At 38.1% G+C, this 24,791-nt stretch overlaps 1 non-coding gene and 1 pseudogene across 1 annotated transcript; one reads left to right on the forward strand and one right to left on the reverse strand.

The window, feature by feature from the left end:
• Positions 1 to 11,089: 11,089 nt before the first annotated feature.
• LOC118917415 (mitochondrial-processing peptidase subunit beta-like) lies at positions 11,090 to 15,821 on the forward strand (annotated as a pseudogene).
• Positions 15,822 to 24,228: 8,407 nt separating this feature from the next.
• Positions 24,229 to 24,332, reverse strand: LOC118917447 (U6 spliceosomal RNA). The gene has a single exon (XR_005026801.1). It is a non-coding gene; the product is annotated as a U6 spliceosomal RNA (small nuclear RNA).
• Between the last annotated feature and the right edge of the window lie 459 nt (positions 24,333 to 24,791).

A 24,791-nucleotide genomic window follows, 5' to 3' on the forward strand; every position in this document is an offset into this window, starting at 1 on the left:
GGGTATTAACCAAGTTTATGTATGTTCGAAGGTCCCACAATATAGTGGTATTACTAATGATCGCTGATGCTATCCCCAGCTGTTCCCCAGTAAGATTTTATTAGTCCCACTGCTGTTTCCTGATTTGTTTCCATTCAGGAAGCTTTGAAATAATGGTTAGCAGAGGGGCACATTGCAAAAATAAAAATTCTCATTCTTTTAACTTTCCCATCCACTTTAATCCCACTGCCCATCCTTCCTCTCTCCCCAGCTTCAGCTGGAGTCCCGCCATTCCTGTGATCAATCATGCACTGGAGAGAATCTTACTTGTGGCTGGGGTGGGAAGGTGGGGACAGGGGGAGTTCTGGCCAGGCATGACTGCTGAGTATGATGTCCTTTTGTGGTGCCCTCAAAAACAGAAGTGAGGAAATAGGTCGTCATTTATCATGTGGCTTTGTAATGGATGCTGATAATGCAAAACAGCCAGGCAGCTCTCGGCCTGCTCCAGTGAAGTACTGAGTCAGCTTTGGGGGCCAAGCTGGAAAGGGAGGTTCCCTGTATGACTTGCCCGTCTGCCAGGGAGCTCCCTGCAGTACCGACTGTCCACTTGCTGTTGGAGCCTGCCATTTGTCCCCTGGAAGGCACACAGCCTCCTACCTCATGCACATTGCCAGTTTGGGCCCTCTAGGGGAAGTGAAGGCTTCTCCCAATCCAACCTCTTGTGCCCCAGTCCACCCAAGCCAGGCACACAAGTGCCAGAGGGTAGAGCCTATGGCATGATGACAGCTATTGGCCCTTGAACCAAACACTTTGCCAAAGGAAATGTAGCATTCTGGTTGGCCAAGCTTAGGTCACCTGCCCGTTCTTAGTTTGGGGGTGAGGCAATCTTCCAGAGTGAAGGAAAGGGAAGTGTGATGGGCAATGGGCCCTGTTAGTGACCACTAGACATATGTTTTCCATTTCTTTGCATCTCATGACTTTGCCCAAAGGAGGGTTCCATCAGTATGAGTTTACTGGCAGGAAAACAGTCGAATCCACAAATGTACATGTAAGAAAAACCATGCAAAGGCAGAGCTCCATGGAAGCACTTATTTTTTTGAAGGCCATTTTCCCTAGCAGGTCTCCACCAAAGACGTCAAGCCAAAAGAACTGCTAAAAGAAAATAGATTGGTCCAGCCTCTCAAACCCACCCAACCGCACTCTCTCCTTCTGACCAATGTTGCTCTTCTCAATGTCACAACGGCCTCCACATTGCTAGGCCCAGGGCTTATTTCTCAGGCTTCATCTGACCTGCCTGTCAGCAGCACTGGGCCCAGGTGATGACTTTCTTCTCCTTGAAACTCTTTCTTTGCCAGGCTTCTAGTCCAACCCACCAACTTCATTTTCCTCTTACCTCACTGGCATTTCCCTCTCAGATTCTTTTGATGGTTCTCTTTGTCCCTCCCATCTCTGAATGTTCAGTGCCCAGAGATCAGTACTTGAATCTCTTCCTTCTTACCTGTGCTCACTCTGCAGGTGACCTCATCCAGTTTATGGCTTCAATAACACCCATGTACTACAGCTCCAACACCACCCATGTACTACAGCTCCAACATGTGTGTCTAGCCTTTGCTGAACCCCAATGTTTTGTGTATCTTCCTACCTGATATTTCTACTTTAATGTCTAAAAGACATCTCCAGCCTTCCCCATGTTAAACTGAGCCCCTGATAGCTCTCTCTCTACTACTACCAAAAAGAAAACAGTTCCTCCAATAATCCAGTGACTCAGGCAAAAATCTATCACGTTATTCTCGACTCCTCTCTCTCCTTATACTCCACATCTTGTCCACCAGAAAATTCTATAGGATATATCCTAAAATACATTCAAAATTGCATACCCTCTCTGCAGCTGCCACCCTACTCCTGACAGGTGTCCCTGCTCCGGCCTTTTTCTCCACCCCCTGCTCATTCTCACGGCCCTTTCTCAACATGCTAGCCGTACTGAGTCCATTAAAACAGACAGATCATGTCAGTCCTCTGCTCCAAAACCACAGTGTCCTGGGAGTAAAAGTGAAGTCCTTATCATGGTCTATATGTGGACCTACATGATCTGTCTCTCACTAACCTAGCTCACTTTATCCCCTACTAATCACACCCTTACTCCTTCTATTCCAGCCACGCAACCTCCTTCCTCAGACATTCCAGGGATGCTTCTACCTCAGGGCCTTTGTACTTGTTCTCCTCTCTTCCTGGAAAGCACTTCATCCACACAGTTCCTTCCTCAACTCTTTTAAGTCTTCATTCAAAAGTCCCCTTCTTAGAGAGGTTTTCCCTGTATACCTTGTCTAAAATTCAACACCCTTATATTCATGGCCCCCTTCCATTCTTATTTTTTTCTCCTTTCCTTTGATCACTATCTAACATTCACATATTCTTTTTACTTATTTTACCTGTGCATTGGGTCTTCTCTTACTAGATTGTCAGCTCTATGAGAATAGGGTTATTTTTATTTGTTTTGATCATTAATATATTCTCAGGGTCTATAATGGTGCTTTTATATAAAAAGGAAAGTAAACAAAATAGCATAATTATACAACTAAGATTTGAGTCCCTTGAAACCATACTCTATATTTGGGCTTGACTGCTAATTAAATTCAGGATAGGTTTCCAAGTCTCAGGCCTATTCTTGGTCTAGAGAAAGCCAGAAAGATTTTCTACTCATGTCCTTTACCAGCTCAAAAGTTTTCAAAAGACTCCCATTACCTAGAGAGATTAAGTTCATTCCTCCATTTGCACCTTTCCAAGGTTATCTCCTGCATCAGCACTATATTTGTCTTCTCCAGCCAAACTGGTTTATCCACTATTTCCCCACATTGCCCTGAACTTCTCCTCCATATTATTTCTCATCCTTTTCTCTCATCCAAAACACCATCCTAAATTTCCTCCATCCATCTATGCAAACCCACCCCATCCCTCATGACCTCTTTCCTTCTGCATCTGCTGAAATCCAACTCATTCTTTCACCTCACATGGCTCCTCCTTTACAAAGTCTTCCCTGAGTACTCCAGATGGAACAAAATACTTCCTATCTAGTAATTTTATATTATCTTTTTTACTAACCTTACTCCAGCTTGTTTCACAATACCATAATGAAGTAGTAAAGTGAGGTCCACAGCACAGAGTCTAGAGCCTAAGTGCACTAATTCAGACCCAGGTTCTGCCATGACCTGCTTGTATGACCTTGGGCAAGTAAGGCAACCTCTCTGTGCCTCATTTTCTTTCTCTGTAAAATGAAGACAATACTAGAACCTATTTTATAGGGTTTTCTGTGGATTAAATGTACTAATATGTAAACCACTTGAAATCGTGTCTCTATTTGCTATTGTGGTGGTGGTGGTGAACAATCCATTTTCAGTTCATTAGATTTTTGGGGGTGAAAAATAATAGCTGGATCTCTTTCCAGTTGCTTAAAATATTTACCCTAGTTTTATTAAGCAATGAGTATATCATTTTTTTCTTTTTCTCAATTGAAAAGTACAGATGAGTTAAATCCACTACAGGGAGTCCTTGGTACTATAAACAATTTCACTGATTTTTTTCTGCATACACAAAGTATAACCACAATGCAAGTTTGATGTTGAGTTGAATCAAAATCAACTACCATTTATAGAATTAACCCAACTGTGAGGAACAGACAGATGAAGACACGGTCCTTCCCTGAACCATTATCTGTAGAATCACCATCTATTCAGGAAGATCAATACATACACAATTAATTTCCCAGCATCTACTACATGCTATATACTAGATGGTTTTTTATTTACATCTTAAGATTTCAGCTTTCCTCAGTCTCCCAATCATATCTTTCTTAAAATTTTGAATCCAGATGTATTAGTGCATTTGAACTGGTTTCTTGTTTTAATGTGGGAACACAAGATATTAGTTGTAGCCTACTATCACTGTCTACTTAATGAAATTGTTTTTGAAACCTTGCCCATTAACCTTTAACCTTGAGGCCCAGGCATACTTTCCGTATTCTTTAAATGATTAGCTCACTTACCAGAGGTATTTATGTGTTCTTGGCTCAGTCCCACCCTGCCTGGCTTAGTTCAGAGGCTGGGGATGTTCCAGGATAATCTCCCCAACCTTCTTCTGAGACACATCTCTGGCTGCCCTGTTTGTCTTCCCTTTCCTAGTCATACCCACATGCTTTTCTCCCTGCCCCTGTTCACCCTCTTCTCCAGGGAGAACAATTGCACCTGGTCCTCATTGTGGTGATTATTCAACCTTGCAGTTACTTTTATAGATGTTTAATCAGGTGTGCAGGTGAAAAGATAAAAAGTGAAGGATGTTTCTAAATACTTATTCGGAAAATGAATAAAGCAATATTCAATCTAGTCTCTTGCCTTCCCCAGGGGCACTGGCATCCACAGCCTCTTGTTCAATAGCAGCCTGAGACACTTGGTCCTTGAAGCTGAATCCTGGAACTACTGCTTTAATACCCATGAAATTGTTTTTTTCACACCTAATAGTGTCCTCACCCTCCACTCTGGATAAACAGGCTCAGAAACAGTTCGTTTGCCAGGTTGTTTTCCTTCTGAAAGATGATCCTTAAAGTAACTTCAGAAACCAGAAGGGCAATTCTAGAGATAAAAAAGAAAGCCATAATTATGTTCCAAAGACTTTCAGTACGCTGAGATGCTGCTCACAGAAATTGTAAAATAATCTTCCACCAGTCACTAATTTAAAGTAATTTAGAACAATAGGACTTAAAAGAAAAGAAGCCTGTGAAGGCAATACCTTGGGTCATTTTCCTGAAGGTAGTTGAGCTGAAAGAAAGTGTTCCATAGTCTGACACAGAGCAGCACCTGGTATTTAGCCCTTGAAATGGACAAAGAGATATCAGACTATGGTATGGATGAGAAAGGTTGTGTTAATCGCTCATTTTCCTGAAAAATCAACAAGGCTGGCCAAAAGAGAATGTTCCTCCCATCTGCTTTGGAAATCTTCTAATATATAAGCTTCACCTTTAAGAGATCTCTGAAGTCCAAAGTCAGGGATTGTGGGTCAGCTTTCTCAAATGTACTCAATGCCCTTGGTGCTGGGCTAAAAATGACAAAGGGAAGAATCCATACAGTTTAAGAATCTAACTTACAGAAGATGGATGGAAGATCATAAGGACCTCTAAAACTCATCTCGGGAACTTTAGAAGACTACTTTTCCTGTTGAGGCCATAACCAAGCTGTGGCCACAAATGTTTTGGTCGACAGAGTCTTACCTTTTATCAGTTCTTTGAACATCCCAGGAAAATGGCTTTACCATTCACAAAAGATTAGAGGAATCCACGTGATCCTCCAGGCCAAAGACTACTGATGAGATATGAAGATCAATCAATGACTACAGTGGATAAATAAATTAGGAATTTGAGATCACAAAACTCAAGGTGATGAATGAGAATGAGATAGATGAGACCTTCAAGAACAGAAAGAGAAACAGAAGCAGCAGTGATCTCCATTCTGGTGCTCAGAAAAACAAAGTTGTGACAGACAGGACTGAACTATCAGAGGGTTAGACTGCAGCTTCCAAGAGCCACATCAGAAGGAGGAGGGACCCGGTCTGTATCACTGAAGAATGGTTTTCTGGAACTTCATCAAAGTGAAAGAGGGCCCTATTTAATTAGTCAGAGCCTGTCAGATATACAACTGAAAGGAAGCCAAAAACAATGCTCATTAAAATGAGGGTCAGGTCCTTGGACCTCAGTGAAAGGTGCTGGAACCTTTGCCAGAAGGTGGTTCAGAGGTGTTCTTTCATAGTAAAAAAAAAAAAAAAAAGGTCTCTGGGTGAGATGCTGACAGTAAAAACATAAAAGTACTAATCAATTAAAAACAAAGAAGGAAAAACCAGCTTTGTCAAATGTTTTTATAGTACCTTACATAATCTCTACAATATGTGAGGTCACAAAGAAGGAAACTGAGGCTCAGAGAAGTAAAGCAGTTTGGCCAATTTCACCTGACTGGTAAATTTCTACCTAGAATTTAGATCTAAAATTGAAAATTTCTAGAGTCCCCACTATTTCCACAACATACTGCCTCCATATGGGGCAATGGCCTCTGTGTGGATGAAAGAGGAAAAGGACCAGGATAATGCTTTGAAGAGGAAAGAATGAGGCCATTCTGTTACGGAGTAATAAGATAGTCCCTGCAGGATGAATGGGTAAGCGATTCTGCATGTAGAGGCTATGAGATCATATCAATATGTCAGCCTCTGCTGGCTCCACGGCCCCCATCAGCTGGACAGCAAATCTACTTCCCCTCCATTCAAGATTCTCCCCCCTCTAGAATCTCCGGGAACCCCCAGGTTGACATGGGCACCTCAGGCTGGTGCTATTCCTTAGGAATGCCGCTACTAGTCCTCAGGTCCCAGCTGCATGTCCACACGCCTCAGGGCTCTACTTGCAGCACCGGCATCTCTGTCTTCACCCCTAGCTGACGCTTCTCTACCTCTCTCTACTATGGTGACCTTCTCTGAGCTCTGCCTATATATACAAATGTTTTTCAGGCATCTCAACAGAATGTCCCAAAGGTATCTCAAATACAACATATCCAAAATTATCTTCTTCTCCAAACATCTTCTTTTCCTCTTGTGGACTGTATTTTGATGAAAAAATGGTGCCAGTACCCACCATGACTTAAGTCAGAAACCTGGAGTCAGGTTTCTGTGGCTTCTTTAAGCAGACACAAACAGACCTCACAGCTGTCCTCTCTCTCTTCTCTAGTCCCTGAAGGGTGAGTGGGTAAACCAAATGCTCTTGGGCTACATCTGCATTCCAGCTCACTTTGTTCCAGGATTCCTCATCTTCTTCATCTTTATTGCCTTTCACATTTCTTCCCAGGATAATCTTTCCAAAATGCATATTGGATCAAGTTACCACATTCCCTCCAATGCAAAATCCTGAGTTTAACACTTAAGGCCCTTTATAGTTTGTATCCTACTCATTTTTCCACCAAAATTGAATCATTGACCCATTTACCCTTTCTTAAATCTACTGATTCCAAAAGGGCATGGAGAGATGATATACACTGAGGCTCAGGATATAGACAGTGAATAATAGAGTTACATTTTCCAAGAGTAAGAAAGTTAGTTTCCAATACTTAGTATGTCAAAGAAGAAACAAGGATGGCTTGCTATTTGAAATGAGCAGCAATATGGGGGATGGAGATAGTGAACTTCAGCAACTCTTCCAATCATATCTGTTCTCCTGGGTTCCATGTTCCAACTATTGCAAGAGTAATCAAAACAAATAGCTTTGAAATGAAAAAAGCTTTACTGAGAATGTGTGGATTGAATGTGATCTGTGTAAGAGGCATGACTGGACAAATGCCGGTGGAGGTTGGAAACGAAACTAATGGTTTGATAATGAACCAGTGAAGACTCAGAAAAAGATAAAAATGATAAATATTGAAAGATAAAAACAGCCTACTGAAGAATCTGTGAGGAATATCTACTCACAGGAAGTAAGTAAGGGGAATGGAAGTATACTGAGAAAACAAAATGGTAGTGTACCAATGCTTTCCTTCATGAAACAGAGCAGCCCTGACAGCCTGACAGGTGGTAACAGGACACACAGATTCCTTTCTCCTGCTCAGAGACAGGGTCAGTATAAGCAGAACTTAATATATGAGTGGTAGTAAATATATTTTGAGGTAGTAAATGCATCCATGTGAAGCTGGTTCATCATAAGTAGAGTAATAAGCAGAGTGATAAAGGCGTGAATGGAAAACAAAAGAGTCCATGCTAAGAATTATGATTCTTTCAGTAATTTCAAGAAGAATAAGGAGAGAAGGCATTTTTACAACACTTGATATGCTAGGCATTAATCCAAGTGATTTTTATATATTAATTTTTGTTTATAACAACACTGTATTTTAAATAGAATAGCATAAGCTATGTTGTGGTAAAAATAAATAAACAACTTCAAAATCTCCATAGTTCGCACAACATAAGTTTATGTGATACACAAGTTTATGACATATGGCGCATCCATGCCCAGTCCATCAGCCAGAACTAGTTGCCTGGCCCCTGCCATAGCAAGGGAGGCCAGGAAATGTTGAACAGCTCATGGATATCCCAGTCAGCTCTAATAGTCTCTTCCACAATGCTTGTGAGGAAAGTAATAGTATAATCTGCATGATTCTTATACATAATAAGAAACTGGCAAAAAATAAAAAACATTTAGTCAGATTCACACTGTAGTAAGTGTGATACATAAACCTGATATATTTGATGACAGAGTCCACACTTCTAAAAATTAGATTGTGTTGCCTTTCAAAAGTAATAGTAATACCAATTATTTAATTAATGATTTTTATCAAAGAAACAAACTCTGGATGGAAATAGAAAATGCTCTCTTGAAATCTGAAAGCCAAGTTTACATGCACACTAGCTGGACACTGGGTATAAGGCATAAAATGTATAATCACTTATCTGTAGGCCTGAGAAAGGCTAGTGTTCATCAAGGACAATTGAGAGAAACCCCTGCATTCCTGCTTATTTGCAAACACCTTGTCTAGATATATCTTTCCTCCTGGGGATAGGTAGCATTAAAAAATCAACTAAGGACATAAGGGGAATGTATTGAAAATCCAACATGAAGGGAATAGGAGATAACCAATATACTCAGTTGTCTATTCTCAAGAGCAGAAGTGGGCACATGTCTTTGAAAAAGTCCAGATAGTAAAAATTTTAGGCTTTACAGATCATACTGTTCCTGTCACGATTATGCAACTCTGCAGAAAGGCAAAAACACAGCCATAGATGATGCATAAATGAAATGAATGCGTGGGCTGTATCCCCATAAAATTCTATTTACAAAAACAGGTTTCAGACCAGATTTGGCCTATGGTTATAGTATGCCAACCCCTACTCCAAAGAAAAGGAAATTAAGAAATATAAATGATCAATAAACATTTGGAAAATATTCAGTATAGTAGGAATCCAAGAATTACAAATCTAAATAGTGATATAATTGTTTATCAACAAACAATTGACAAATGTTTTAAAGAAGTTTTTGTTAGAAGAGTTTCTGTGGGATGGTTTTATGTGTCTGATAAGAGTGTGAATTTGTAGAAAATTACGTATACATATATGTATAATATATAGAGGCTTTTTGTTAAATGAAATAAATCAGACAGGGAAAGACAATTATTGTATGATATCACTTATATGTGGAATTTAAAAAGCCAAACTCATAGCAACAGAGAAAGAATGGTGTTTGCCAGGGGTTGGGGGTGGGGAGAAATGGGATGATACTGGTCAAAGTATACAAACTTCCAGTTACAAAATGAGTAAGTTCTGTAGATCTAACATATAGCATGGTGACAATAGTTAATAATACTATATCATATACTAGAAAGTTGCTAAGAGAGCAGATCTTATATATTCTCACCACAAAAAAAAGGTAATTACGTGAGGTGACAAATATGTTACCTAATCTTATTGTAATAATCATTTCACAATAATACATGTAATAATCATTTCACAATAATACATGTATGAAATTACCACATTGTATACCTTAAGTTTACACAATGTTATATGTCAATTATATCTCAAGGTGGAAAAATATATACATGTATATATAGTGCCAATTTTATAACTATATATTTAAAGCTGCATAAGATAAAGACAGGGCACTAACTATAAAATGTTAATAGTGAGTTAGGATATCCAAATACAGGAAGATGCATCTTTTTCTATATTATTTGAATTTTTGTACATAAACATTTCATAAGCAGAAAAAAAATGCTTACAAAATACAAAAAGAAACTCATGGGCTTTTGTGTCAGACCTGGTTTTGATTCTTTGCTACACACTAGTTGATGATCTTGGGCAAATTACTTCATACCTCTGACCCTTAATTATCTCATTTAAAAAAAATGGGTATAATCATATTCACTTCACATGATTTTTTTCAAGGATTAAGTGATTTCATCTATATACATATATATATGTATATATATATTAGGCTCTTAATAAATATTAATTATACTTTCAGAAAGACAAATTTTGGATTGCATGGAAAAGTTTGGGAAACTGGGACAATGGGGAATGATCATTATAAAGGTTTTGGAAGTCGATGACAGGGACAGCTGAGAGATTTTTCACACATGGTTGGTGAGGAGTAGAGGGAGAGGAAGAAGTGACGGGGAGAGAAAGAGATGAAGAGCAAGAGAAAAGGACACAGGATAGAGAGTGGAGCCAGGGGAGAGAAAAAGAGAGAGAGGAAGAAGGAGGGAGACTGAAGATAGTTCCAGAGATGTTTCTGTAAATAGTGGATTCAGGATGCTTTTCCTAGTCTCAATTCAGGTGACTGTACAATAGTTTTGTCAGGAGTTGAGAGACAGAACTGGGATGCAGGAAGCACTGGGGTTCCTTTTCTGAGTACAGGAGATTAGAGGGAAGCCCATAAAAAGGTCCTGGGGATTGGGGTCAGGCCTGAAGTGGGGGCTCAACACGGCAGGAACCTCAAACAGCAAATGCCTTTGTCTGATGAATAAGGTGCACCTTGCGAGGAAGGTCATGGGTTATATTCCAGATCCTATCTCTATGGGTTTGTTCCCTGAAAATCCCATAGTGCAGCAAAGCTCCTTGACAGAGCACAGGGCTGCAGTAGAAACATTCAGGGAGGAGGCATAGGAGGAAGGGGGACAAGAAGAAAAATAAATACCAAAGGAAAGTAGTGAAAAAAGACTTGGCTCTCACAGTGGGGTCTTCAGAGAAGAGGAATCCTCTGTGCAGGTCACCAAAGAATTTTCCATAGCTGACAGATCCCCTTACAAGACACCAGAGGTAGCAATAGCAGTGGGGTAAATAGTTCCTCAAATATTCCTGCGCTTCTCACCTCCAAGCACCACCCAAGGTGTATCTTCACACCAGGAGCACTTTTCAAATACTCCTTCACTTATCTCTTCCTAACATTCCCGCCCCCTATGTCCCGCTAACACAGAGTCACGTACATGCAAGTGCACGTGTCTGCTCTTTTGGCTGGTTCCTTATTTACACCTTTATTTCTCAGCACTGATGCTCCTATCTCTGACCTCTCAAGAGGGTTAGCTGTGGCTTCTGGAACACTATGCTCAACCTGTGTGACGCTCACTGCTCTGCAGCGACATTGCCTGTGTGCTTGGCTGTCTCACTCACCGGTAAGCAATTGGGAAGATGCTGTTTTACAGCCATCCTTGCTAGGCTCCGGCACAGCGCCAAGCACGTTAATGTAGCTGGGCTCTTCTCACAGTCACTTCCAGCATGTCTCCTTTGGCACCACACCTGACACTGCTCCCCTTGGCACTTTAGGGCCCAACTTCTGGCACACAGGGCAGAGTGACCTCACAAATCATGTAGTAAGAAGTGAAGAGGAGCGGCATGCACCAGAGTCCTGTACACACAGGAATGATGAACTCAAGCTGTGGCAACAGGGAGGACCAGGCTGCAGAACAGTTACCAATTTCAACTAGTCTCACCTCCTGCCAATCCTCCCTTTGTTCCACATTTATTGTGATATTAGAAGGTGTTTGCCAAAAATTGGGCAGGTATGAATGTAGATAATCAGTTTACCAATCTCCAGTTTGATCTGTTGTTCTTGCTTTCCATACAGTTTTGACCCTAAATCTGTAGTCTCTCCCTTCTTGGCAAAAAGTGGGCAACCCATTCTTGGTAGAACTGAGGACATTATGTCCCTGTTAGTAAGGAAATCAGAACCACAAATACTACTTATTGAATGCTTTCTCTAAGCCATGATCTATGCTAGGTGTTTTATATACATTATTTCACTTAACCCTTACAATAAACTTTGGGAAGAACATAATTGTCCCAATTTCACAGATGAACAAACTAACAGAATTTGAGTAACTTGCCCAAGGTCACACATTTATAAAGTGTTAGAGTCAGGATTTGAAACAAGTCTCTCTGTCTTGTCCAAACTGTATTGCCAAGAGTTATGGATATAAGGGACTCACTAGAGATCACTCAGCAAAGTTTAGTTAGGAAAGACCCCAATCTCAAATTACGTGCTCAACTATGATGGTAAGTGACTTATCTAAAAGACCAGAGATCGAGTAGGACCACTGATAAGTATATAGCCGTGAAGATTTAGGTTATAGTGGTAGCAATCACAGACCTCAAAAGCATGTTGGAAGTTGACCCCAATTAACACCACTGGGCATACTCAGTTTAGCTGTAATATCATGTAACTGCTACAACATCCTTAAAGCTCCAGGTTCTGTTTTCCAGGGTCATTGATGACAGTTTTGTTTTCAGAACAAACAGCTAGAGTGGGATAAGGATTCCCAGTGGATATTTAGTCTCTAGAGGTGTCTATGACCCACATTTTAAGCCCTAGAAATAAACACAGTCCACTTACCAAAAGGTCTGTCCATCATGTAGGTTCAGACAAAGATAAACCCAATTAGGTATAACCAACAAAGTGAAGAAAGTTGCTGAGTAGAGGAAAATTCCACCACTAAAAATGCAGCAAGACAAATCTACTTTTAAGAGTGTCTGGGGTAGCTGGATTAACTCTGACATCTGTGCTCAGATTCAAACCTTTGGTGGAAGAAGAGCTTATAGCTTAATTTTGCAAGACCCAGCATGGAAACTTTGTTGGCCAGTGGGGAGGCAGTATAGGCAAAAACTGGATTAAATCTCTTGATATAAGTATTTGAGTGACTGAGAGGAAAGTGCAATTATTAGCAATTGCACCAGACAAGTCTTTCCCCTGTGCAATGTTTCAAATTTCTGAAAAAAATCACAAGCTGGATAAATCATCACTGATCTGTTCCATCCTGCAAGTGAGCTGATCCTGAAACACAACAGCTTTTGCTCCTGGTAACTAGAAAGAATAAATCCTTTTTAACGATAGTAGTTTTGAGCTCATATTTCCCTCTTTTTAGGAAAAAGGAAATAGCTCTTGCAAGTACATTTCAAGAAGAAAGACTGCTTCATCTTCACTTGCTATTGATGTTCCTCCTTCATCTCACCACCCAGTTTGGTCAGCAACTACTTTCCTTCTCCCACTCCAAAGCTTTACATGAGCTGGTCTCAGTGGTAATGCCCTTCCCAATGTTCTCATAACCCCTATCATTTAACTTACTGCACTATATTATAATTGTGTGTGTTCCCATATGAGAATGAAAGCTCTTTGTCTTATCCATTTTTTACTTATTCATGTCAGTGCATAGCACAATGTCATACATATGGCAAGTTCTCAAGGAAGGTTTCTGGAATGAATTCATAAATGGATGCATGATTGGATGAATGAGTAAGTGACTGACTCACAGATCCTCTGAAGGCCTGCTGCAGGAAGATATGCCTGGGGAACTTTCAGAATATTCCAGCTCTTTCTGTGTCCTTCAGATGAATTACTTAATATTGTTGAAGTTCAGTTTTCTTACCTAAAAAATGAAAGCATTGCTACCCATTTCATTAGTTTGTTGTGAGGCTCAAAATAAGTACTTCATGCTGGGTGCCTATCTGTGAGCCAGGCACTGTCCCTTCTCATTGTGTCTATATTCAGTCTGTATTCTACTGGCAGAAGTTGTCCAGGGTTGCCCTGGGGCAGTAGCCATACTATTATGGGGTAAAATGTTAGCTTGGCCCCAAAAACTCAGGTCTTTAAGTCTAATGTGTTCAGAGGATTTTTATCTGGGGGGTAGAAGAGAGGACTATATCAGTTCATCTCACAGTTGAAAGAAACCTTATAATTAAGAGTATTAAGAATAGTGCCAAAACTTCCATTTCCTATAATATTAAAGAATGAATAACCATAAGGAACCTCCCCAGATCACACCAACTAAAAATGCTGGATAAAAGATGTTCAAATGCTTTATCTGAGTTGTCAAGAAAATGATAGAAATCATCAGAGGCTGAAAATATAAGAAAGCACAAATCTTCAGAGGTAACTACCCTGGAGCAATGGGTCCCTGTGGGCATCAACGTATCCCTGGCAGCCTAGAATCTTCATTTCAATGGGCATGAAGCAAGATACAATGCCTAGCACATGAACTACAGGAACACATAAAAGACTTTCTAAATAGTACAGGACCCAAAAGTTGACATTTTTACTGCAAGGATAAACCAAAAATAGTTACCAAAAGAGTAAACTATTTTCCTATCCCACAAAGGAAAAAAGTAAACACATTTTCTTATCTCAGCCTCAACTCTGGTACAGTCCATACTGAAAATTCCTATTCACAAGTGGTCCTCATGGGGATTTAGAGCCTGAATCTAGAACTCACACTACCTGTGGTCCCAAAATACCTAACTCTAGAATTAAAAGTGATACAAGATTAGTAATGCCTTCCAAGATAAATAGACCTTAAATCAAGGCCTCAGGTATTTCCCTCAGGTAATCATAAGCTCACTAAAATATAAACATTAGAAAACACATGAGGAAATGTCATTTGAATGAGAATAAGTAGAATAACAAACAGGATTATAGCTACAAAAATGGTTGATATTGGAATTATCAATTAAGAAACAGATGATAAGCAGGTTTCATATACTTAAAGAAAATAATATTTGAAGTATAACAAGATACCAGGAACTATGGAATGTAATCAGGTGGATTTGAAAAAAGAACAAAATAGAACTTCTGGATGAAAAAACACAAGTGAAACTAGAAACTCTAGATGGATATAGCATTAGGTAAATGGAAGAGAGAATTAATAAAATGGAAGAAAGCACCGAAGAGTTACTCAGTATGCAACAGAGGAAAAACTAAATTGAAAAAATAAAACAAGTTGAAAAACATGGAGAGGAAATGGTAGCAGTGGAGGTCTGAGGCATGCTGTTGTCTGTGATGTGACACTGCCTCCGGGTTTTCACTAAGGAGTTCCTGATCACAGGTGTCAATGGACTACCATTATAATTTGAAGAGAAAAGATTGAGAAACACACAGTCACTACACAAGTTGTCTTTAATGTTGCTGAAACATGAGTAACATGGTTGGGAAATAGACTCAGAATGGCCTCTGAAGACTGGATTGTCAACATGCACAGTTGGGCTTTGGATGGATGCTGGAAGTAATATGAAAATAAGGAGAATAATGGAACAGCTCATTCTCTGGAACATATAGATTTCAAGGGCACCAAAAAGAAATCCAAATTGGATCTAGGCCATGAAAATGAAAACATAGGTGCTCATTTCAATGATTATATCTCCAGAAAGCAGACCATATGCTATGCCAAAGAATTCTCTAAAGATTTGCCAAGATAGAAATTCCAGCTGATATAATATAAAACAGTATGTTGAGAGAAGCAGAGATTAAACACAAATATGGAGTAATCCTTACAGAGACACAGGAAGTTGAAGCAGTTTACAAGAGGTTGTTTCTTATTATCTTCATGCCACAGCTTATCAAAATATTGTACTTGGATGGACAGTTTGGGGACCAACTGAAATATCAAATCTATAAACTGCAGGGACTTATTGGACTATATATCCATACATTGTAAGGACCAAGAATAGTCCTTGCTGTGACTGAAGGAATTTCCTATGCTGAACAACTTGAGTTAATGAAATTTCATTTTGGTGGTTTTTTGTCCACTCACAAAGGAGAACTATTAATCTTGCTACCCTGCAAACTCACAGAAAGTAAGGTTTGTATAAGGGATGACAAGATGCTTTTGGCATACCTTGCAAGAGCTGCTGAAGTTGTTAGGTGGGTACACCCAGATACAATCTCTCTCCCAGTTGCAAACACATTGTTTGGCAACTAGGATTGCCACTGCAGAGGAGAAATGAATTGATCTAGCAAGCCAGCCCAGCTCATCTGCCACAGATATAGGATTTGTGGAGAATCTATATAAGTTGTAAATCAGCCTTTGTTGCAGATATGGTACATGTTCAAAACTAACAGATGTGACTCTATATGTCATGAAAATAAAATTGCACAAACCAAAACTCTTCTAAAAACAAACATGTTGTCATAACTCTATAGTTCAGTAGGCAAACATTATGCTGTAGTAAAATTCCCATTCCTGAACCTCAAACAGGAATTGATGTTATAGGAGCTGAGACAGTTCAAAAAGTGTGCACCAAATATGTTTATAATAAGCATTCAGCTATTGCTGCTGTTGGTTCCATTGAGCAAGGTTTTAACTGGATTCACAGTAATGTATGCTGGTTTTATGATTAAAATGCTCTTAATCAAAATATTTGGAATATATTTATTTTTAAAAATAACAGAGATCTCCCAAGTTTTAAGCTGTTAGTCCTTAAAGAAAAAATAAAAATGAACATGTGTATTTGGGAAAGAAGATATGGAGATTGTAAGACACCTAACATATATCTAATCAGTTTACAAGAAAGAGATAATAGAGAAAGTGCAGAAGGCAATAATCAGAGAGATGTCAACTAAGAATTTTCATACATTACAAAAAACAGAAATCCCCAGATTTAGGAATACCAAGAAGAAAGGAAATACAAATCTAGGTAAATAACTTGTAATTATACTGCAGAATACTAAAAGGAGGAAAGAGAGAGAGAAAGAGAGAGGAAGAGAAGAGAGAAGAATGAAAAAGAAAGGAAGGAAGGAAGGTGTGGGGATGGATGTACAATGGGAGAGGGGAAAGGAAGGAAGAGAATAAAAGAAATGAAAAACAAAGAAAATCTTAAAATCAGTCAGGAAAAAATTACTGACAAGTGAACATACTACATTGACATATGATTTCACAATAGGCACAATGAAACTCAGAATACAATGGAATTTTTTTTTTAAGCAGGGAGGAAATAATAATTAACCTAGGATGATCTCACCACAGAAATGATCTTTCAAGAACAAGACTAAATTAAGATATTTTTAGAAAATAAAGACTGAGAGACCCTTTCTAAAGGAATTTCTAAAAGATGTACTCCAAAGAGGAATATGAGCCCCAGGGAAGTCTGAGATGCAGAAAGAAATGATAAGCCAAGAAAATGTTAAATAAATTGGTGAATCTAAACCAACATTGTAATTTGTAAGGTTAATGACTATAACTAAAATGTTGGATAATCATAGCCAACACTCTTAAGCTGGGATGGAATGATCAAAGGTAAAGCATTTTAAGTTGGTAATATTGTTTCAGAAAAGAATGAATGAATGTCCTAACTTTAGACTTTGCTAAATCTCTAGTGAATCATTTAAAATAAAGATAGAGATAAAATTTCCAGTTTATTGAGGAGAAAATGAAATGAGAAAAAAACACTTAATCCAAAGCAAACTAATAAAAAAGAGAAAAAGACATATAAAAAGACAAATAGCAAATGCACCATAAATGGCAAAACAAATCCAAACATACCATAATCACAGTAAATGTAAATGCATAAACTCTCCAGTTAAAAGTTAAAGACTATCAGACTGAGTAAAAAAATAAATCCACCTTTAAATTATTTACCCAACTAAAAATTAGGGACACAAGAAGATTGACAGTAAGATGAAAGAATATGATAATACAAATACTAAGGAAAAGCTAAATTGACACTAGACACCAATAATTAAAATGCACAAAATATTATTAAAGCAAAGAGTCACTACATAATTTTTTTTAATTTAAGATTTTAACAAGGTATAACAACTATAAAATTGACAAATCCATTATAGTAAGAAGGTTTAATATATCTCCTTCAATAATTGAGAGACCAAGTAGACAAAATAACCAGGAATAATATGAATTTAAGCAATATGATTAACAGGCTTGATGCAATGGACATGTATAGAATAATACATCTAAATTTGGTAAATTGACACCATTTCAGACATACACAGAACAAATGAAAATTGGCCATGCGTAAGGCCATAAAACAAGTCTCAACAAATTTCAATAATGAGAATTTTTACAAAACAAGTTATCTTACTAAAATGCAATTATTTCAGAAATCAAAATAAAATGTATAGCCAAATCTCTTTGTTGAAATTTTAAAGCACGCTTTCAAAAAACTTCAAGGAAGAAATCATAAAGGAAATTTTTAAATACTTAGAATGGAAAGGTAATTAAAACGTGTAGTACAGCTAAAGCAATACTTAAAGGGAAATATGGACATGTAAGTGTTTTTCTAAAAAAAGAAAGACTAAAAGGTTAGCAAGCTAAATATGTAACTTTAGAATGTAATAATAGAACAAAAAATATATCAAATAGAATGAAAGAAGTAGTAAACTTAAAAGCTAAAATTAATGAGGTAAAAAACAGACAAATTAGAGAATATCATTAAAGCAAAAGCTGGCTCTTCTAAAAGGCTATTAAATTAACAAAATTCTAACTAGACTGAGAAGAGAAAAAAGGAAATGAATTTTAAAATTTTGGAATAATTAAGTAAGCATAATTACCAATGCAGAAAAGAAATGACAGAATAATAAGCAAATATTAATAACAAGTAATCTGCAAATGTAAATAACATGAACAAATTTCAAGGAAAAAAATGACAAAAACTTACTCCAGAAGACATAGATAACCTGAATAATCCAACTTAAAGAAATTAAATTAAAAATGTTAAATATTTCCACAAAGTAAAAATCAGTCCTTGAACATTTTACCTAAGCATTTTCTAGCATTCAAAGAACAGGTAATTCCCATCTTAACACAAATTCTTTGAGAAAACAGAAAAAAAGAGGAAAACTACCCACCTCATTTCATAGGGCTATTATAACTTGACACCAAAACCAGACAAAGATAGTATAAGATAGGAAATTAATCTTGAAAATTAAAAGCAGAATAGCAGAAATAAAAAATTACTGAAACATCCAAAAAATAAAATTGAGAAAAGTCTTTCAAAAGACAGAAAGGTATAACATATGAGAAGAGATTAGAAAACCAGAGAATGAAAAAGATAAGAAATATCAGAGAATCAAAAGAATAAGCCCAATGTCCTACAAATAGAAGTTCCCAAAGCACAAACAGAAAATGGAGGGAAAGAAATTATGAAAGTAATAAAACAAGAAAATTTCTTAGAACTAGAGAAACAAATTTCCAGATTGAAAAAGCCCACTAAATATCCATTATAATAAAGACCACACCAAATCACATTATTGCCAAATATCAAAACAACAAATTATGCTTACTACTTTATTCCCAGTGGCTATAGAACAAGTATCTTTGCTGCTTATGTAATATGTTAATTACATATAGGTTTTTAGGAATTATAACAACTTAGGACTTCTCAACATATGTACAGCTTCTCTTGACCCTTCAACAGAGACAAACAAAAAAATAACAATAAGAAGCAGCTATTTTTATTTCTAGATAAAGAAAGGTATGTAAAAATTCAGGAATTTTCCCTCCACCCAGTGACAGTGAATCGCTTTCTACAGTGTCAATGAGGCCAGGTGGGGAGCAGTATTGAGGTGTCCATTCCCATCCTAGCCAACTTGGGCTAGTAGAGACCTATAGAACCTGATCTCCTACCCCTGCCCAGCAGTAATGAGATACCATGCCTCTCAGTATCCACAGAGACCTAGAGGGAAACATGTTCTTCTTCCCACTGGACAGTAACAAGATAATGCCACTTTCCCCTACCAGCACAATTTCAGAGGAGGCCTGCTAAAACAGATTTAAATTAAACTCAGTCTCATAACACAATAACCCAAAAATCCAAGACACAATAAAAAAAACTACCATACTAAAAACCAGGGAAATCTCAACTTAAATAAGAAAGTACAATTACAAATGCCAACACAGAAATAGCACAAATGTTAATATTATCTGTTATGTTAATAACATAAATGTTAGTATTTTAAAGCAGCTATCACAAAAATGCTTTGACAAGCAATTACAAACATATTCAACACAAATGAAAAAATAGAAAATCTCAGTAAAGAAATATCAAATGGGAATTTTAAAACTGAAAAAATAATGATTTAAATTTAAAAACCAATTGAATGGACTCAACAAGAGAACAGAGAGGACAGAGGAAAGAATTAGTGAGCTTGGAAATAGAACAATAGAAATTACTCATTCCAGACAACAGGAAGAAAATAGACTGAAAACATAAAATAAAATGACACACTTAAGCCCTAACATACCAATAATTACATTCAATGTAAATGGTCTGAATGTATTAATTCAAAGACAGAGTTGGCAAAGTAGATTTAAAAAACATAACTTAAATCTATGCTCAGGGGCACTTTGCTGAATGAAAAATATCTCAAAAGATCATACACAATATGGTTTCTATTTGCATAACATTCTCAAAATGACAAAATTATAAAAATGGACAGAAGATTAGCCACTCACTGCCAGGGATTAGAGATGATGGGTGCAGGTTGCTGGGCATGACTATAAAGGGAGATCTTTGTGGTGATGGAATAGTTTTGTATTTTGGCTTTGGTGGTGGTCACATTAATCCACACATGTGATAAAGTGGCATAGAACTATACACACACACACACAAATTGAACCAAGTGTCCATTCCCTAGTTTTGACATTGTTCCATAGTTACGTATAATCACTGGGGGAAACTGAAGAAAGGGTACATGGGGCCTCTCTGTCCTGCAACTTCTTGTGAATTTATAATTTTTTCAAAATTAAAAATAAATATTAAGCACTTATTTTGCCAAGTTTTTGGTATCAAGGGTGAACAAAACAGGGCTTTAGAAAATCCTGCCATCTGGTTAACTTTATAATCTTTGTGGGAGAGAGGGTAAGACCCAAATATATTAAAGATAAAAATAGCAACAAAAAAGTGTTGTAGCTAGGGTTACAAAATCCGACGGTGCTAAGACCCAAGTACTGAGTCTTCAAAGAACAAATCAAAATGCTAACTGCTGATAAAAGCCTCAGTTCAATGGCAAATGTATGCAATTGATGTGGAAAGTAGCATATCCCCAATAATAGACTAAAAGACCTTGCCTCATGGCAGCCTCAGTTTTCTGCATGGAAAATCACTTAAATAGATCTCACCCATACAGCACTCTTGTGCTAAGTGGCATGCCTTTCCCACAGCTGATCACCACTTGCACACCCAGGCTCCTTGCCAACCTGAGTAACAGGGTGTAACCCTGGGCACAGGCCCTGGTCACTAGGCCAGCTGCCCATGTTCTGGGAGGACCTCCAGGGGCACACACATTACACAGAACTTCCCTGACAGAGAGCAATCCATCACACCCCAAATGACCCTTCCCTTCTTACTTTAGTGAGACTGAGGTTAACAATGCCTTTGTTTCCCTTGGCACTGGGCCATTAGATACTTTTGTTCATTGTCCTTTTTTTTTTTAACAAATTGAAAGTAATTTATTATGTACTATTCTGTGGTCATAATGGAATATGTGCAATGAATATAAACCCACAGGCCAACAGAAGAAGCCCAACAATAACAATACAATGGAAATTAGCTGTGTCCTCCTCCCCATCTCCCATCTTCCTGTATTTCCCCTCAAACATAACCACTTTCCTGAATTTTGTGTTTATCATACTCTCACTTTTTAAAAATAGCTGATTATAATGTAGGTAGCCCCAAACAATATTTGCTCAGCTTTGCTTGTGTTTTTGTTAATATGTATAGAGCTTCAATCAACAGTCTCCTAGTGTACATGTGCCAGAATTTCATTAGGGTACACACCTAGGAGTGGAATTGCTGGAATTGTATCCTTTACCTATGCTAGACAGTGTCAAATTGTTTCCTAAATAAACTGTGCTATTTTACAGTCCCAACAGTAGTATATAAGATTCTGTTTTTCCACATCATCGCCAACACTTAGTATTATCGGACTTCATAATTTTTTTCCTTCTAGTTGATGTAAAATAATCTTATTATGATTTTAATTTGCATTTCCCTGTTGGGCAACAAAGTTGAGAATCTTCTAATATTTTGAATAGTCACCTTCATTTCTTTCTGTGAATTACCTAGCCATATTTTTTGGACATTTTTTCATTTTTTTCAACAGGTTGCAAGCACTTTTCTATATTCTGGATCCTACTCGTTTGTCAGATATGGTGTCAAGATTTTCTCTCAGCTTGTTGCTGATCTTTTTACACTCTTTATGATATTTTTGGCAAGCAGACATTATTAATTTTAATGAAATAAAACACTTATCTTTTCCTTTTTGGCTTGTGCTTTTTGTCTTTCAATTCCATGCAGAAGGGGGATTTCATTGTGTAAAGAAAAACTTTAAATCTTTTTAAAGAAAATACAGAATATTTTTATCCTTTGGGTAGGAAAGGATTTCTTAAATAAGACCCAAAAAGTGCTAATTATAAGCCATTGCTGCATTGAAAACATTTTTGAGGGATGTTAGGATAAATCAGGAGGATTAGCTGAACCCTAACTGTTGTTGTTTTTATTATTTTCCCTTGAGAAATACACTGCTGTGCACTGTTGTTGAAGAGGTGGCCTCAGAACAAAGGGCTGTCCCTGCAGGCAAGACAACTGCCTCTGTCCCATCCTTTTTGCCTGGGCGGCCACCACCTTCCCAGAAGGGAGGCACAGGGACCCCACAGCAATTTCTTCACCTTTAATTCTTCTTTGTTACTAGCACCAATAGGGGTCTGTTTCCGCTAATCTTAACTGTGGCAAAATGCTCCAGGATGTCTATTCTTCTGGTTACATATGGAATTTCCTGGACTTCAGTTGATTGCTTGGGATGGGGGCTGATTAGATGCAGCTATTTCCAGGCATCCTTGCTTTTTCTTTCCTGAAAAACTATTGTGTTAGCAACATATTTTTAGGTGGGGCTACATTATTCACATAGACTTTCTTTTTCACCAATTTCAAACCAAGTTTTCTTCCAGAAAAAAATGCACTAACATCAAGTGCTACTTTCAATAATCCTATTCTTTGTCATACTATCTGATCAGTCCTTATAATACTGTGCTGTTAAAATTTGTAATCATTTTTAAGGCCTGTTTTTTTCTCCTGTGCAATTTCATGTGGCTTCCTTCCCCCTTTCCCTCACTATCTCCTTCTTTCCCATAAATCTGTTTATGGATCATTATCCCCTTCTCCATCAACATCTTCTCAGCAGAACTGAACAGTCTCTGGGGAGACTGGGTTGGTGTGAGGCTCAGCCATGATGAACGGGCTTCTTTTCACTCTTCAGTAATGGGCTGGCTTCCACTGAGGGCAGCTAATTCCTTTGTAGCTACTTGGAGTAAGTAGATTAGGTTACCAGTATTGCTGCTTATCTCATTCTAGAATCAGTGATCCGATTCACACAATCACCACCTATAAATCCAGGGAAACTATTACACAGAAGCCCTAGTAATTGATTAGTAGGTATTTCCTGAAATGAATCATTTACAAGACAATGCTGTGGTTTCAGCCTATTTCTGAGGTAATTAGGACCTAGTGAGCTGCTCATTTGTTGACTGAAGATGGCTGTTTGCTCCTGCTGTAACGTCTGAATCTTCCCCCCATTTCTCAGTGTTCTGGCCACCACCTCTTCCTCATTTCTTCATCCTGTACTTCTTTCTGAAAACTTCTCAGGTAAATGTCCAATTTGTGATGTGGCTGATCCTGAGAGTCCACCTGTCTGTTGGTTTTGATGGCACTGAAATGTCATGGTCATTTTGATCCTTGAAGCAAATCAGAGCTAGGACCTGCCTCCTTCTGCCCTGCCTTCTTGTGTCCAGCTGACCAATGCAGGAGAAAGAATGAAGAGGACACGTGGGCTGAGGACACACAGAGTGCTCCACCTCCCCTCCCAAGACCTGCATGGTAATGGAGCGTACCAGCAGAAAATGGCTGCCCTCCAGCATTGGGATCTGCTTGGGGCTGGAATCCTTATTTTCCCAATTAGATAAGCATGAGGTATTTATAATTTTGTATGTTCCAGGCACTAAATTACAGACTGTACCTTAAAATCTGGGTGTGATGGGAAGTCAGATAATTGCTGTATAGAGCATTTTCTGTGAACAAGGTGATTTGTGATGAGTTTTACCTACAGCATCTTATTTAATCTTATAACCATCATGTGCCCTACGTGTTATCATCCACATGAGAAACCCAAGGCTAAGAAATGTTGGGTATGTTTTCTAGATACTTCAACTAGTAAGTGAAGAAGTTCAATTCAAACACAGACTTAGCTAACTCAAACAGGCTCTTTTAACCACCACACTGCCCTGCTTTCCCTCTTACAAAAAAATAGATGGACCAAAATTACATGGTATTAACTAGAAGGAGGTGACAGGAAGGTGAGGTCACAGCAGGTTGGGAGTAGTCATGGGCTACAGGGTAGAAGGAAGGGCCCATAGAGAGCACTGAATACCAGGTTTCTCAAAACTTTTTGAACTGTGGTAAAAAAACATAAAATGCATTGAATGCTTCATGAGTTTTCATGTCATACTTGCACAGGGGCCATGCTAATCTCAGCATTACTCCAATTAGAGTGTGTGTGCTGCCGAAACAAGCACTCTCAAACCCTTTCACTTAACAAACCTCAGCATGACATGCATTTCACATCATGACCGAGTAAACACACACATATATAACAAACAAAATTTTACTTTACAATACTTGTCTTGTTCTATGCAGTGCACTCCATTTCTCCAGTGTTTTATATCTTTCTCTTAAAATGATTCTGGTCATGGCCTATTTAAATAGGCTTTATGCTTTTCTTTTCCTCTTAAAGAAGACCCTTTAATATTTCTTGTAAGGCTGGTTTAGCAGTGGTGAATCTTTTAACTTACATTTATCTCTAAAGCTCTTTATCGAAAGAATCTGTGGTACATAGATACAATGGGATGTTATTCAGCCATAAAGAAGTAAGAGATCCTGCCATTTGTAACAGCATGTGTGGGCCTAGAGGGCACTATGCTAAGTGAAATACACCAGTCAGAGAAAGAGGAATACCATGTGATTTCCCTTATATG

Source organism: Manis pentadactyla, chromosome 5 (assembly GCF_030020395.1).
Source record: "Manis pentadactyla isolate mManPen7 chromosome 5, mManPen7.hap1, whole genome shotgun sequence".
Taxonomy (NCBI): domain Eukaryota; kingdom Metazoa; phylum Chordata; class Mammalia; order Pholidota; family Manidae; genus Manis; species Manis pentadactyla.